This window comes from Dromiciops gliroides, chromosome 2 (genome assembly GCF_019393635.1).
Source record: "Dromiciops gliroides isolate mDroGli1 chromosome 2, mDroGli1.pri, whole genome shotgun sequence".
Lineage (NCBI taxonomy): Eukaryota > Metazoa > Chordata > Mammalia > Microbiotheria > Microbiotheriidae > Dromiciops > Dromiciops gliroides.
Genome location: NC_057862.1, coordinates 44,923 through 61,530, shown reverse-complemented (window position 1 = coordinate 61,530; position 16,608 = coordinate 44,923). Strand labels below are relative to the sequence as shown.

The window sequence follows — 16,608 nt, the reverse complement described above, 5'->3', positions numbered from 1 at the left end:
CGTACAGGTATGACATAGATAGTTTTAGATTGATTGATCTGTGCACTAGTGATGTATATAATGTTCTAGGCAGTTAGGGGAACTCTATACTGCTTTTCCTCCTTATTTTAATTGTTAAGGCTTTCCTGACCTTACCTTTTTTTCCTGGTATAAGGAGTAATAAATAACATAAAGGTATTAGGAACCTCACATAATTACCTTGCAGGCAGTATCCTAAAGTAGATAGAATCCTAGACTTGAAATAAAAAAGATCCAGGTTCAAACTCTCCCTTATTCACTTACCTAGCTATGTGACCTGGGCAAGTTGTTTAACCTCTCTGGCCTCAGTTTCCTCATCTGTAAAATGAGAGAGCTGGATTCAGTGATCCCTAGAATCCCTTTCACCTTTAAATTTATGGTCCTTGGGGCAGCTAGGTGGCATAGTGGATAAAGCACCGGTCCTGGATTCAGGAAGACCTGAGTTCAAATCCGGTCTCAGACACTTGATATTTACTAGCTGTGTGACCTTGGGCAAGTCACTTAACCCTCATTGCCCTACAAAAAAATAGAATAAAATAAATTTTTGTCCCTATGTTATTTTGTTTCAGTCACCAGCTTTTGGGGGAAGCTAGGTGGCACAGTGGATAGAGCACTGGGCTTGAAATCAGAAGGACCTGAATTCAAATGTGACCTGGAGCTTACTAACCATGTGAACCTGGGCAAGTCATGTAACCCCTTTTGCCTCAGTTTCCTCATCTGTAAAATGAGAAGGAAATGGCAAACCACTTCAGTATCTTTGCCAAGAAAACCCCAAGTTGGGTCATGAAGAGTTGCACATTCCTGAACACCACCACCACCCGCAGCTCTTTAGATGTTAAGTTTCTTGCTCCCTTTAACTTTTCTCTACCCCTTCAAGGATGTGTTTTACTCTCCTTTTATGTTGTGGAGGAGCATACGATCATAGGTTTAGAGCTAGAAGCTACCTTCACAATCACCTCTTTGTCAACACATACTAAAATGTGCCAGGCACTGTGCTAACCACATCCTCACTTAGACAATAAAGAAAACTGAGAAATTGTGACTTGTACGAGGTAGTAAAGGACAGAACTGAATTTTGAACCCAGGTCCTTTACTTTCAAATCTTCCCCTGTTTCTCTACTGTGGCCAGCCAGAGTATAGCATACATTTTAAAGGTATCAATTCATTTCATTGATTTTTAAATTTTTTTCTCTTCTGTAGGATGGCTCTGTATATTTTTGTCCCCATTTGGGGTTTTCTTGGCAGAGATACTGGAATGGTTTGCCATTTCCTTCTCTAGCTTATTTTACAAATCAGGAAACTGAGGCAAACAGGGTGAAGTGACTCACTCATGTCACACAGCTAGTCTATATCTAGTCTGAGGCTAGATTTGAACTCAGATCTTGCTGACTCTGGGCTCAGAGCTCTATCTTCTGAGTCACCTAACTGCCCTGATCTGTGGATAGTAAAGCAGCATAGAAACGTAAACCATCTATTGGCCAAGGCTCTTACAGTGAACGGGAGTGGGCCAGAGGGATTAGATCTCATGGGGGCCCTTCTGTCCAGCAACACTGACTGGTAACTCCTTTGGCCTTTTCTCATCCTTGCCCTTCTTGCCCAGTAAGCTCTTCCTTTTTCTATTTTTTTCTTTTTCTTTTTTTTCCCGTGAGGCAATTGGAGTTAAGTGACTTGCCCAGGGTCACACAGCTAGTGAGTTTGGATTTGAACTCAGGTCATCCTGACTCCAGGGTCGGTGCTCTATCCACTGTGCCACCTAGTTGCCCCCTCAGTAAGCTCTTAAGCCTCAGATTCATCACTGTAAATTTGGGATGATTCTGGCATTCCCTACCTATCAGGGCTTTTGTAAGGAAAGCCCTATATCCATCAGAGTTCTACAGAAACCAGAGGTGTTCTCTCATATGATTGTTTCAAGGTCTCTCTCTCTCCTGGGAATAGGAGAGAAAGGAGAGGCAGGCAACTAAGCGGAAGCTTTAGCAAGGACCAGGAATAGACTAAAAGTGAGTATCTAAGTATCAAGAAACATTAGGCATGAGGGGAGACTGAGCCCTTGGAAGGACAGCTTTCATAGTAAGGATGGAAAGGAAGCCTGGAACTTGGGCCAGCAAGAGAGGGTCAGGGGCATTTGTGAGTGAGAGCAAGAGAGGTGAGAAAGAATTTCACATATCACTCAAAAGAAGAGAGCCAGAGAGCAAAGACATGGAGAAAAAGCCTACCCCAACCAGAGGGGAGACACTGGTGCTGCCTCAAGATCCCTGGAGACACTGAGCCTGCAGACATTAAAAAACTGATGTCTCTCTAAGAGGAGAAAGCAGGAAAAAGATCTGGCAATAAGGAGATCATGAAGACATTGCAGAAAAGGGCCTATGGGTAGCAGAAGGTGCTTCTGGGAACAATATCTGGGACCCAGCACCTGTGTCCCTATGGAGAAGGGATTGATCAAAGGCACTAGTGTGTTTGCTCTTGAAAGAGAGGTTGCCAACTTTCTAGGAGAGAATAATAAAGAAATGGAGATGCCCCTCATCACAACCCTATGAAAGCAGTGCCAAAGCACACAGTTCACAGGCACCTTGAATCTTATTCCTGGAAAGAATGGAGAGTCAGCCTCTCATTTTGTCTCTGAGACACAATGAAGCCTCTCTATGATTTCCCTGACAAGCAGTCTTCCAATCTATGCATGGAGTCCTTCAAAAATGGGGAACTCACTACCTCTCAACCTAGGTCAATTTTTGGAAAGTTCAGTTTTTTACTATGTTAAGGCAATCCTGCATCCCTGTCACCAATCTATTAGTCAATCAATCACAAAAATATTTATTAAGCAACTACTATGTGCCAGACACTTTATTTTTACTTTTGGTTCTAGATTTTCCTTCTGAAGCTAAGCCAAAGTGTAATCTCTTTGCCCTGTGACAGTTCTTCAGATATATGAGGACATCTCCCACTGCCCTCTGCTGGGCATACTTAAGGACTTTGTCGGTGCTTAAACTTGTCAGTTGTGTGACTGTAAAGATACCTGCCCATTCCCTTCCCACACATTCATCAAACACGTCCTTGATAAATGTGTAGATTCATCTCATAGTCAGTATTTGTAGTTTGGGTTTGCCATTGGAGAGTAATAAGGTTAAAGATGTTTCCTTTTGAGCACTTGGTGCTCTTCTTTCACATAGCTTGAGAAGGGATCATTCCACATCTTCAGACACGACCAGCCTGGGTATTCTATGACTCTGCTGCTCTTCCCATTTTGTCAGGGTTAGTGCCACTTCTGCTTCCTCATGTGGCACATCCAAATGGGGTGGCTCTACTACATTGGTGGTGAAAATAATTTGTCACTGGCATATTTGCATATTTCAATTTTTCATATGCACATTATCCTCTTTCTAGTTTCATCACTAAACATGTATCCTTGGGATAATCTGGCTTACTCAGGTATCTTGTAAAAACTGTAATGATTGGAATGACGCCACCTGCTGGAGACTTACTGTGGAAAAGCTGCACCATGAGGCGAACGTCTCTGAGGGCAAGACCATGGGTCTTTTCTTTGGCGTCAGGAAGTGACGTTGGCTAGTGGGAGGAGGAAGGGGGAGCTGGGCGCTCTGTCTTGCTCTTTTTCCTGGTGACTCTGGCAGAGAAGGGAGCTAGAAATGTGCTCTCCCTTTAATAGATAGGAATCTAGGCCTTTCTCTCTCTCTTTACCAAATTCTTATTCTCCTTAATAAATGCTTAAAAGTCTAACTCTTGCTAAAGTTTATAATTTATTGGCGACCATTCATTAGATATTTTAGACAGTTTAGCTAGAATTTTAGCCCTTAACAATCTCACCAATCTTTTTGCAAATTACCCCCTTTTATTGTATCTGAATTTTATGAAGTGATACCATTCATATTCTTCCATGACCATCTTCCTTGGTAAGATTATACAAAAGTTCATATTCTAGATCAGTGTTGCCCTTAGCTAATATATCTCTACTCTTGACAAGGAGATCAAGTGTTTGTAGGCTGAGGTGGTTCCTAAGATATTTTTGTCTTCTCCTTGTGGCAATTCCTTTGGATCCAAAAGGTTCCAAAGGTTGTCATGCCAGGGTGGGAGTGGGGATAAGCTCCCACTCTCTATAAAATGCTCTAATGGTGTGTATCTCAAATAGCCTCTGACAACCAAAGCCCAACTCCTGGCCTTCTCGTGGTGGAAATGTTTCCACCAACAGGAGAAGGGGAGAAGGCGAGTCACTGGCGCCTTAAAACAAGTCACTTTGGTCAGGTGGGCTTGTCAGCCTTGGCAGGCAACTCGCCTAGGGGAAGGAACCCTGATTTTAAAACTCTGCTGCCTTGTGGCTATAGCCATATATGGGAAAGGCTTCGAGAGTTAACCCCGAGGAAAAATCAGGAGTCGGAGTCCCTTAGGCAGTTGGATGTTGGACATCACATCCCTCTGGCAACCCCTGTGGCGGCACTGGTACCATACTATACTGGCTCTGCCTCTCCTTTGGATCCACCAGTGTCATGGAGAGGGAAAACCTGCTGCATGGGCAACAGCTTGTTTTCCATATTGATCTGCTCAGACCAGCGCCCTAGAGAGGACATTCCAGCACAGCCACACTGTGGCCTGTGGCTCTTCAGGGCACTGATCCATGCTTATCCTCGACTGAGGAGGCCTACTACTACTGTGGCAATTTGTTTACATTGCTTGCCTTTCCTTAAGAAATGTCTATAACAATTCATTTATTCATTTCCCACTTTGGGGTGTCAACTGTTTGTTTAAATGGGTCAGGTTAGAGTTACCTTATTTGTATACTTTATCATCTCATTTTTATTTTTTATAATTTGATATTGACTTTAAACTTTGCTCTAATAAGCTGATGGTCAGAGAGCATACAAATAGCTGATTTTCATCAGTCCCACACCAGTAATCAGTCATTTCATGCTCATTAAAACACAATGAATTTCATTTTATTGTCTCATCTTGGGCTTTCCATGTCGACAATGTCCTGATTCACTTCATTTTTTCCACTCACAAAGCATTTATTTGCCAGGCACCATGCTGGGCCCTGGAAATGAATGACACAAAAGAAATTGTCCCTGCCTTCAAGGAATTCATGTAGGAGAAAAAACTGCACAGAGAAGTCAAAACGAGATATTTACAAAATAAATGCCACACAGTCATAAAGAGGTAATAGTGCCAACAACAGGGGATTCTCCAGCAAGAGCTTCTTGCAAGAGGTGACACTGGAGCTCAGAAATGAGAGGAATAAAATTGGGGTGGGAGTGAAGAGGCTCCCAGAAAGTGCTTCAGGAGAAGCATGATGGTGTATGCTGGAAAGGCCTTGCTCCCCACTTTTGGAATATGCTCAGACATTCTAGAACTGGTTCTAGTCTGCTAAGCTGGTCAGGAGAGTGAGCTACCTGAGGGTCAGGAACAGGAACCAGATCTTGTGGTCAGCCTGGCCAAATAGCACCTGACACACAGACTCATCCAGAAGTCCTGCTGCATTTATATGTGGCCTCTGTAGGACCAAGGTTGTGTAGAAATCATAGGAAGTCTGAATCCCCTCTGCTCTCCCCGGAGACTGAGGCAGTAGGGGGAGAGGGCACCCCTACAAATGTTGGTACTTCTGTTCTTGCTGTAGCTTCAAAGTCCAGGGTCATCTCCAGTCGTCCTGATCATATATCTTGCCACTGGATCCATATGGTTCTGGAAGAGAAAGTGGGGTTGGTGACTTTGCACAACCCTCCCTCACTTAACTCCAATTCAGTGCAAGTCATGACATCACCCCGATGTCATGGTCCTCTTTGAGAACAAAGGACAAACAACAAGCTTCAAAGCAAATATCCCTTTGGAAAAGCTAGTTGATGTTTACTGATTGGTTCAGTGGAATCAGGGAGTTAATCACTTGTCACCCAACAGTTGGGGGAGGAACACTAGAATGGTAGATCAGGCTGATAGCATGAGAGGACACCCCAACTTCTTACAGTGACCCCAGAACCCTAAGGTGTCCCTCTAGAAGAGTGAGGTGAATGTGTCACTACAGGAGCTAATGGGGAGATGGAAATGAGGCCAAAAAGGCATCCCAGGGTCTAAGAGGGGATGAACAGGATGTGTGCAAAGCACAGGTGGACCTGGGTTGCCCAGTCCAGTCTGATTCATCACTGAGGAGATGAACAGATAATCCCAGATTGTCCCCTGAGCAGGAAGAACTGAGAACTCAGTGCTTATTTTAAAGGAGTCATTCCCTCCCACTCTCTGTGGTTTCTTCCTTTCCAGTCTTGGATCATGGGCAGTGTTTTGAGATGCTTCTCAAAAGGATCAAGGGATCTATGGAGAGGAGAACAATTTGTGACTAAACAAGAGACAGAGGATATTATGGAATGCAAAATGGATCATTTTGATTACATCAAATTAAAAAGGTTTTGTACAAACAGAAGCAATGTAGCCAAAATTAGAAGGGAAACAGAAAGATGGGGAACCATTTTTACAACCAGTGTTTCTAATAAAGGCCTCATTTCTAAAATATCTAGGGAACTAAATCAAATTTATAAGCCATTCCCCAATTGAGAAATGGTCAAAGGATCTGCAAAGGCAATTTTCAGATGAAGAAATCAAAGCCATCTATTGCCATATGAAAAAATGCTTTAAATAACTATTGATTAGAGAAATGCAAATTAAAACAACTCTGAGGTACCACCTGACACCTATCAGATTGGCTAATATAACAAAAAAGGAAAATAATAAATGTTGGAGAAGCCTTGGGAAAATTGGAACACTGATACACTATTGGTGGAGTTGTGAACTGATTCAACCATTCTGGAGAGCAATTTGGAACAATGCCTAAAGGGCATACATACCCTTTGACCCAGTAATACCATTACTAGGTCTGTGTTAGAGAACCCAGGGGGCTCTCTGTCACCCCTCCCCAGGCTTGGGCCGTGGTCACCGAAGCAGCAAGTCTCCTGGGAGACTTTGTAGTCAAGGCCTAAATTCTAGAGACAATGCTTGGCTGGAATCCCAGAGTCCAAGAGAATCAGTTGTATAAACTTTGCTTTGTTAAGGCCTAGAACAAGTTCTGACATGTCAAGGCTGAAAGGTTGAAAAATTACTCTTATTCTCTAGAATTATTCTTGTAGAGACTTTATTTGATTTCTTTGTGTTTTTTTGCTATAAATACTGGGCTATCCTGAATAATAAAGTGCACACAGTTACACACATAATGTGGTGCTGATGTGTGAATGATTAATTATCTCTGATCCTCAACCTCCATCAAGGGAATTGAACCCTCAACCCCGACAGGTCTGTATCCCAAAGAGATCATAGAAAAGCGAAAGGACCCACATGTACAAAAATATTTATAGCAGCTCTCTTTGTGGTGGCAAGGAAGTGGAAATCGAGGGAATGCCCATCAGTTGGGGAATGACTGAACAAGTTGTGGTATATTAATGTATTGGAATACTATTTTGCTGTAAGAAATGATGAGCAGGCAGATTTCAGAAAAACCTGGATGCTGGGTGAAGTGAGCAGAACCAGGAGAACATTGTACACAGTAACAGCAGCATTGTGTGATGACCATCTGTGATAGACTTGGCTCTTCTCAGCCATGCAATGATCCAAGACAATTCCAAAGGACTCTTGGTAGAGACTGTTCTCCACATCCAGGACAAAAAAACCCCAAAAAACCCCAAAACAAAAAACAAAAAAACCCCCTGGATTCTGAATGCAGATTGAACCTTACTGTTTCTACTTTTTGGCTGTTTTTATTATTTTTTGAGGTTTTCCCCTTGTGTTCTGATTCTTCTTTCGCAACAGAACTAACGCAGAAATATGTTTAATGTGATTGTACATATTTAACCTATATCAGATTGCTTTGTCTTGGGGAGAGGAGAGGGAAGGAGAGAGAGAGAGAGAGAGAGAGAGAGAGAGAGAGAGAGAGAGAGAGAAAATTTTGGAACTAAAAATCTTATGAAAACAAATGTTGAAAACTATCTTTACATGTAACTGGAAAATAATAAAATACTTTTATGATAAAAAAAAGGATCATGGCAGGGGCAACTTGCCCTTTCCTAGAGCCTCACCACATGTTGCCATGAGCATGTGGCATCTAAAGCCCCTATCCTGGCTAAGCCACTGATCCTGTGGTAGCGCTGGCTCCCTGTATTTGTTCTTCCTTGATCTGAGGTGAAAGAGTATCTACCCCTCAAGGTGGAGAGCAGCACCCTCAGGATCGGTAGTGAAATTTTGAGTCTGAGAGGTGAGCACATTATTTGATTAGTACTGGCTGGAAGAAAGGGAAAAGAGAGACCCAGCAACTCTGACAACACTCTTGGAGCAAAGGATGAGTTCATGCCCTTGATTGACCTGCTAGAGGAAGACAGTACAGAGCCAAGGTGAAAAGGACCACAAACTGCTTCAGGCTTAGAAGGATCTCCAGCATTCAGATCTGACCTGGTAGAAAGACAATAGTCCTTGAGTGACAAGTGCTGGATGAGGGATTCAGTGGTTTTAGGGAATATATGAAACCAGTTTGAGGGAGTGTCAACATAAAAAGCTACTTTATTTAGAGCTTGTTAGCGAAACTCAAAACACTCCCTCAACCTTGACTGTGGAAAAGTGATGGTTGTTTGAGAATATCATAAATGGAAGTCCAAAATAGCAGCTGCCTATCTTTGGGCTCTCCTCTCTCTCTCTCTCTCTCTCTCTCTCTCTCTCTCTCTCTCTCTCTCTCTCTAGGCAGAAGTGCTTAGAATTAGTTTAATCTAATTAATGAAACATTTTTCTGGTAGAGTACAGAACTCAGGGCACAGGAGTTTTCCCAAGTGGTTGTGAGGACTTTGTATATTTTATAGTCCTTCTACTGAGAACAATTCATAACCTTTGACCACTTACTTATTGGGGAATGGCAATTAGTCACACACACACACAAACACCTCCCCCCCCCCCTTCCAAATTGTTTCTATATCTTGGATATCAAACCTTTTTCAGAGAAAATCAATACAAAGATTTTTTTTTCCATTTGACCATTTCCCTTATCTTAAATGTATGAATGATGTCTGTGCAGACTTTTTCAGTTTCAAATTCCCTCTTCCACTGTACATACGGTATTATTTCCCTTTGTTGTGGGCCCCAGAAAAACTTCTGGGGTACTTCAAAGAACCTTCTCTTTGAGAAATTAAACCAAAGGATGGACACACCTAAAGAGATAAGTGGCACCAGATCAGGACTGAGCTAGCTCCAAGACCACCACCCTTCATTCCAGTCTCCCCCACCCCTGGGGAGATAAGATTAAGTGTGGTTGTTGCCTTTGTGGCCTGAGGAGCAGAGCGATGGCTTGAGAGATCCGCAGTCACCCCTCACCCAATTCCCCCAGCCACCACCAGTGGGGGATGGTCCTTCCTCAATAAGGGAACTTTCCACAGTCAGATGATCACCCCATCAGTCCTCTATAAAAGTACCTGCCGGGGGCAGTTAGGTGGTACAGTGGATAAAGCACCGGCCTTGGATTCAGGAGGACCTGAGTTCAAATCCTGCCTCAGACACTTGACACTTACTAGCTGGGCAAGTCACAACCCTCATTGACCCACCAAAAAACAAACACAACAAAAACCAAAAATAAGGCCAAATTTACAGGAAAAAAAAAAAAGTACCTGTCTGAGTTTTCTGATGAAGAAATCAAAGCTATCTATTGCTATATGAAAAAAATGCTCTAAATCACTATTGATTAGAGAGATGCAAATTAAAACAACTCTGAGGTACCATCTGCCACCTATCAGATTGGTTAATACGACAAGGCTACCCTGCCACGTGTCACCTGGGGGAGGTGGGAGGGCACCCGGTGAGACTTGCCCTAGCCCCGCTCCCCCTACCTAAGTCTGGCATCCCCTGGAGATGGCTCACTTGACATGCCTACAATTCCATCCCTTACCCCCTGACATCCTCCCTAGATCACTCTGCCCCCTGAAGTACCCCCCAGCAGAGGATGAGAAACCACCCCTAGAACAGGGGGGAGGATGTTAGGGCTAACAGAAAGGGGCGGGAGGCCGAGGGAGCCCCGCCCCTCCAAAAATAAACATCTGTCAGGAGTGGGATTTGAACCCACGCCTCCATACGGAGACCAGAAGACTCTGAAGCACAGGAAGCTTACGCTTGAGTCTGGCGCCTTAGACCCCTCGGCCATCCTGACAGCTTACAATCTGACCACTTTCCTGACCTCTCTCTAGGCAGCCCGAGCACTCCTAGTTCACGCGCACCCTGGCTCCCTGACACCCCCCTGACCCCCAGCTCCAGCATCGCCGCTTCCTGCTGACGCGGGTTTATCCTCGCTCTGGGCCCGCTGGGAACATGGCTCTTCCCCAGGAGGCCAGAGTTGTGTCTGCTTAGCCCCTCCTCCTTCCAGCCCAGGGCCGGGTACACAGTCGGCGAGTGCTGGGGGATGGGGATGAGGGACCACGGGCTTGCAAAGGAGACACAGCGATAGAAATAAAAGGAGAGGCGGCAAGAAAAAGATAATGAGCTCCGGGGTCCCAGGGAAGAGGCGGACGCGTGTGGGATCCACAGCATCTCCGGCTCAGCCTCGACTTTGGGCCTCCCTGCCTCTCGGCCTCCCGGCCTGGCGTCCGGCGGCGGTCGAGGCCCCGGCTGGGGTGGAGGGGGATCTTAGAGCGTCAAAACCAAAATCCGAACAAATCATCCCTAAAGAAAGAAGAATCCCCGAGGCAATGAGCGGGCCGGGGGCAGGCACAGTCCCCCAGCACGCCCTCTTTGTCCTGCCGGGTCGAGGCGAAGGGGGGTGGGGTGGGTGCGATATGTTTGAGCTGAACAGGCAGAGCCACTGGGCCCAAAGGCGGACTGTTCAGCCAGGAGGCCCCTCCTGGCGTCAGTTAGAAACGCGTAGGGCCAGTGGCGCAATGGAGAACGCGTCTGACTACGGATCAGAAGATTCCAGGTTCGACTCCTGGCTGGCTCGGAGGGCAGCATTTCCTTTTCTGTTCTTATTTTTTTTCCCCTCCGCCGTTAGTTCGTTTGTTTGTTTTTCTGAGGGAAAAAACATTTCCTGAAACACGAAGCATTTGTTGAGCTCTTGCTACCTGCCAGACTGTGCTAAGCTTGGCGGGACTCAGAGGAGTCAGTGGCATACGTAAGTGGCCCCGGGTGTCCTGAAGGTTCCCTTACACCCTCCGAGTCTTAATCTCCGAACTTCGCCGCCGCCCTCGGCGGTTCTTTCTGTGCCCCAGAGCTTGAAGTCGTGGGAAGGCGTGGGAAGGTAGGGCACGAAATCTGGCGGGCCATCCCATCTGCCCAGTAGGACCGGGTCAGCTTCGGGAGTTCCCGCAGCCTTTCCCAGGAGGAGGCGGGGTTGTCCGATCTCACTGAGGACACCGCTTCATGCCTGAGCTACTAAAAAAAAAACAAAAAACAAAATAGCCGCTAATGAGCATTGATGAAGCGTCTACTGCGTGACAGGCGCTGTGCTAAACACTGGGGCTACAAAGAAAGAGAAAAGACCGGCCCTCGAGGCTCTCCCAGCCTTCCGTACAAATCAGCTTTCGACAGGAAAAAGTGGAAATAATCAGCCGGGGAAAAACGTGTCTATATATCCAGGGTCTTTACAGGCATGTCTCCATCGGCTCCTCCCCCAGATCCTGAGAGGTGCGTGCTATTTACCCATTTATAGTGGAGGAATCTTAGGCAGGAGTCAGCACTTTTGGTCCCAGGGATCTGTCTGGAGGGTATTTTACCAAAACAGGGCACAAAGAAGCAGGCTTCGGCAAGAAGGCAGGGCGTGCAGCTGCCTCTAGAGGAGTTTGGCCACATGCAGGGCTCGGGAAGATTGGGTGGGTCAGGGGTGATAGGGATAAGACTAGGCGTGTGCTGGGGCCAGATGGAATTGGTTTGCAAGAACTGATTGTTATATGTTCAGTATGAGCATTGACAGCTAAAGCATAGGCAAATACCACAAATGAGAGCTTGGTTTACTGTTCACTTGATTGTCTAGATTTAAGAAAGTGATGGAAGGGAATACACATTTTATCTGTATATCCACCCATGCATCCATCCATCCATCTCTCCTCCCTTCCATTATCTATGTCTCTCTCCATTCATCCATCTATCTATTCAACCATCCATTTATCCTTCCTTACATCATCATCCACCCATTCATCTATCTTTTCATCCATCTATACTTCATTCCTTCCATCCATTATGTATCTATCTATTCATTCATTCATTCATCCATCCATCCATCCTTCCTCCCTCCCTCCCACCTATGTATCTATTTTACCCATTATGTGCCAGGCATTCTGCTAAGTGTTTTTTTTTCTTTTTCTTTTTTCTTTTTGCAGGGCAGTGAGGGTTAAGTGACTTGCCTAGGGTCACACAGCTAGTAAGTGTCAAGTGTCTGAGGTCAGATTTGAACTCAGGTCCTCCTGAATCCAGGGCTTAAGATATTTAGTTCCAGATGTTTTTCTCCCTCACTCCCTTCCCTCCCCCCTCCCCAAGACAGAAAGCAATCTGACAGAGGTTATATATGTACAATTACATTAAACATGTTTCCGAATTAGTCATGTTGTGAAAGAAGAATCAGAACACAAGGGAAAAACCTCAATAAAGACAAAAACAACAACCAAAATATAGAAACAATATGGTTCAATCTACATTTAGAATCCACAGTTCATTTTTCTGGATGTGGAAAGCATTCTCTAATGAGTCCTTTGAAATTGTCTTAGGGGCAGCTAGGTGGAGCAGTGGATAGAGCACCAGCCTGGACTCAGGAGGACCTGAGTTCAAATCCAGCCTCAGACACTTAACACTTACTATCTGTGTGACCTGGGCAAGTCACTTAACCCCAATTGCTTCCCCCCCCCCCCAAAAAAAAAAAGAAAGAAAGAAAAAAGAAAAAAAAAGGAATTGTCTTGGATCATTGCACTGCTGAGAAGAGCCAAGTCTATCACAGTTGATCATCACACAATGCTGCTGTTACTGTGTACAATGGTCTCCTGGTTCTGCTCAGTTCCCTCAGCATCAGTCCCCTTAAGCCTTTCCAGGTTTTTCTGAAATCTGCATGCTCATCATTTCTTCTTTTTTATTGAATAGAATTTTATTTTCCAAAATATATGTAAAAACAAATTTTAACATCAATTTTTAAAAAAAAATTGTGGTCAAACTTCTCTTACTCCTCCATTCCTACCCCCCACCCACTAGAACTCAGGCATTTCAAAATAAGTTATACATGAGTAGTCATGGAAAACATTTCCATATTAGCTAGGTTGTGAGAGAAAACAGTCAAAAAACTCCCCAAACTTCAGACTGAAGAATTGTCTAAGAGAAAAAAAAAATTAGAAATGTGTTTCCAAGGGCAGCTAGGTGGCACAGTAGACAGAGCACCGGCCCCAGAACCAGGAGCACCCGAGCCCAAATCCGACCTCAGACACCCAACACCCACCAGCCGTGTGACACCGGGCAAGCTACCCAACTCCAACCGCCTCACCAAAAAAAAAAAAAAAGAAAGAAAAAAAAAAGAAAAAAAATGTGTTTCCATCTATTTTCAGATACTATCACTTCTTTCTCTGTAGATGGGTTGCCATTTTCATAAGTCCTTCAGGGTTATATTGGACCATTGCCTTGCTGAAAATAACCACATGCTTCCCAGCAGATCATCTTACACTATTGCTGTTATTTTGTATACGGTACATTTCACTCTGCTTCAGTTCATGTAGGCCTTTCCAGGTTTTTCTGATAGTATCCTGTTCATCATAACCTAAATAAAGTACCTTAAATCTGACAAAGAATTTTCTTCATATTAGCCCAGCAAAGTAGGTACCATATGTTTTGCCATTATATTCAATCATCATAACTATTTCCCTCCATCCTATTCCCTTCCCATGATATTTACTCTATTTTCTATCTTCTTTTAAACTATTCCTCCTCAAAAATGTTTTACTTCTGACTGTCCCCTCCCCTACTCTGCACTCCCTTTTTTTTCACCCTTCCTTCCCTATCCTCTTCCCCTCATACTTTCCTGTAGGGTTAACTAGATTACTCCTTCCAACTGGGTGTGAATGTTGTTCCCTCCATGAGCCAACTCTGATGAGTTTAAGGTCTTTGAGCTAATTCTATGTTCCAAACTTTCTTCCTCCCTCTCTCCTCAAGCCTCCCTATGAAATCAAGCAATTCAGTATGTCATACTCATGCCGTTATGCAGAACATCTTTACCTTCCTCAAAAGCATTTTGCTTTTTACTGCTCTTCCCCCCTCCCCCCCTTTATCTCCCTCCCCTCCCTCAGGGCAAAAATATATTACTATACCCACTTGAGTATGTATGTTAGTCCTTCTTTGAGTCATTTCTGATGATATTAAGGTTCACTCACTCCCCAATTCCTTCCTCCTCTTCCCCTCCCCTCCATAAGCTTTTTTTTCTTGTTTCCTTCATGTGAACAACTTCTCCCCAGACCATCTCTCCCCTTCCCCCTCCCCCAGTCTGTTTCTCCTGCACCTCAACCCTATTTTAAGGATGTTATTATGGGTTAGTTAGGTGGCACAGTGGACAATGCACCAGCCCTGGACCCAGGAGGCCCCAAACTCAAATCCGGCCCCAGACATAAGACACCCCACAAAGAACTAAACATAACATCCCTTCATATTCAGTTCAGACCTGTGTCCTCTGTTAAATCCTTACTGAGATTAAAGAAGGAGTTAAAAGACAAGAAATAGTAAGCCAGGATGAGCAGGCAGAGAAAGCAGAAGACCATCGAAAACTTCTTTGGGGGTACAGTAGACCACAATACAACCTCAGAAGAAGAACAAAGCTCCAACATCCAAAGCTTCCAAGAAAAATATGAACTGGTGTCAGGCCATGGAAGCTCTCAAAAGGGGCTTTGAAGAGAAAGTAGAAGAAATAGAAAGAAGATGTAGAGAAAAGGAAGAAAGAATGGAAAAGGAAATGAGAGCGATGCAGGAGAGTCATGAGAAAAAAGTCAACAGTTTGAAAAGCCAAATGGAAAAGGAGATTGTAACGATTGGAATAATGCCACCTGCTGGAGACTTACTGTAGAAGAGTTCCACCCATGAAGCGAAGGTCTTTGAGGGCAAGACCAGGAGTCTTTTCTTTGGCATCAGGAAGTGACGCGGACTAGTGGGAGGAGGAAGGAAGAGACTGGCGCTCACTCTCGCTCTTTCCTGAGGACTCTGGTGGAGAGCGGAGCTAGAAATGTGCTCTCCCTCTAATAGATAGGAATCTAGGCCTTTTTCTCTCTCTTTACCAAATTCTTATTCTCCTTAATAAATGCTTAAAAATCTAACTCTTGCTAAAGCTTATAATTTATTGGCGACCACTCATTAGATATTTTAGACAGTTTAGCTAGAATTTAGCCCTTAACAGATGGCTGACCACGAAGAGGAAAGCTGAACCTCACTTCTGATCTTTCGGTTGGGTAATGTATGGAGCAAACTGCCTCAGTTTACCCAAATAACTCGAGGAGACCACCAAGTCAAGCAGAGACAGATTTATTACATCCTCATGAGGACGGGCAAAACCCAATTACACATTAAAGTCTTGCAAAGATATGCCCAATCCTCTAGGGTTTTATAGTAATCTTGAAAAGGACTGTCCCCACGTACACCTAGGGTGGATGAGCTCACAATCTAACATCCAATCCTGTCTCACCCAGGGTGCATGTTCACCTCGTGATCAATGTATGGAGACATGCATACGTGTTCCAGGAACAAGGGGGAAAAGGGGAGGGGGAGCAAGGTCAAACCAAAGGAAAAGGAAACAGGGGAGTGAGAGTCAGATGCTTCAGATCTCACAGTTCCCACTGACTCCCCTCACCAGGCCCCTGTCTCTAAAGATAAGGATGACAGGGTTAAAATTTATCTTCGGTTATGTTGGGAAGAAAAGAATAATCCATTGTTGGGACCCCAGGGCCAAGGGGATTCTGCTCTGAGAAAAAAAAAACAATGTCACTTAACATCTGGTCTCAACTCAATGGCTGCATCCTGTGCTGAGCCCCATCCTTTCTTCTTGAGTCCCGAGTATTGAATTGGTGGGCAAACTCCCTGAACCACTGACTGGGGTTCTGACACATGATGGATTGCAGACAAAATTAATATGTAGCTGACAAGTGGGGAGACTGAGCAGAAGTAAAAATACTGTTAATTGGCAATAAAACTTAAAGGAGACAGGGAGAATTTGACAAGCAATAAACTTCTAAACAAACTATACTGGGGCAGGGCTGGGTACCTTCCAAACCCCATCCTCAGAGTTTAATCTGACTCAAATCCATAATCATATCATACAGTAAGAAATTTCCCCTACCCTAACCCTTTAAATCTTGAGTACTGCTGAATTGCCTGGTGTTTTCCCTTTAAATTTTTTCAAATGAACTTTTCAAACTCCCTAATTACCCTATTTTTGAGTTTAGTCTGTTTAACCAGACAAATGGGAGATAAGAACATGTTAATGCTTTGTTTTTGTGGATTTTCTATTTTTCTTTTTATTTTTGTTAAAAGAGCCAGCAACATACTCACACAAGGAAATATCTCTCCCTCTCCCAACCATGCTTTTTCAGAGAAACCTGAAGAGATTCCTGCAGTTTTTCCCAGTTCTAACACTAATTG

General features: G+C 44.2%; 2 non-coding genes across 2 annotated transcripts; one reads left to right on the top strand and one right to left on the bottom strand.

The window, feature by feature from the left end:
* Nucleotides 1–10,068: 10,068 nt before the first annotated feature.
* On the bottom strand, nucleotides 10,069–10,177 carry TRNAL-CAA. The gene is made up of 2 exons: nucleotides 10,140–10,177; nucleotides 10,069–10,114 (listed from the first exon to the last, which is right to left on the bottom strand). It is a non-coding gene; the product is annotated as a tRNA-Leu (tRNA).
* Nucleotides 10,178–10,887: 710 nt separating this feature from the next.
* On the top strand, nucleotides 10,888–10,960 carry TRNAR-ACG. Its single transcript has one exon. It is a non-coding gene; the product is annotated as a tRNA-Arg (tRNA).
* Nucleotides 10,961–16,608: the final 5,648 nt, after the last annotated feature.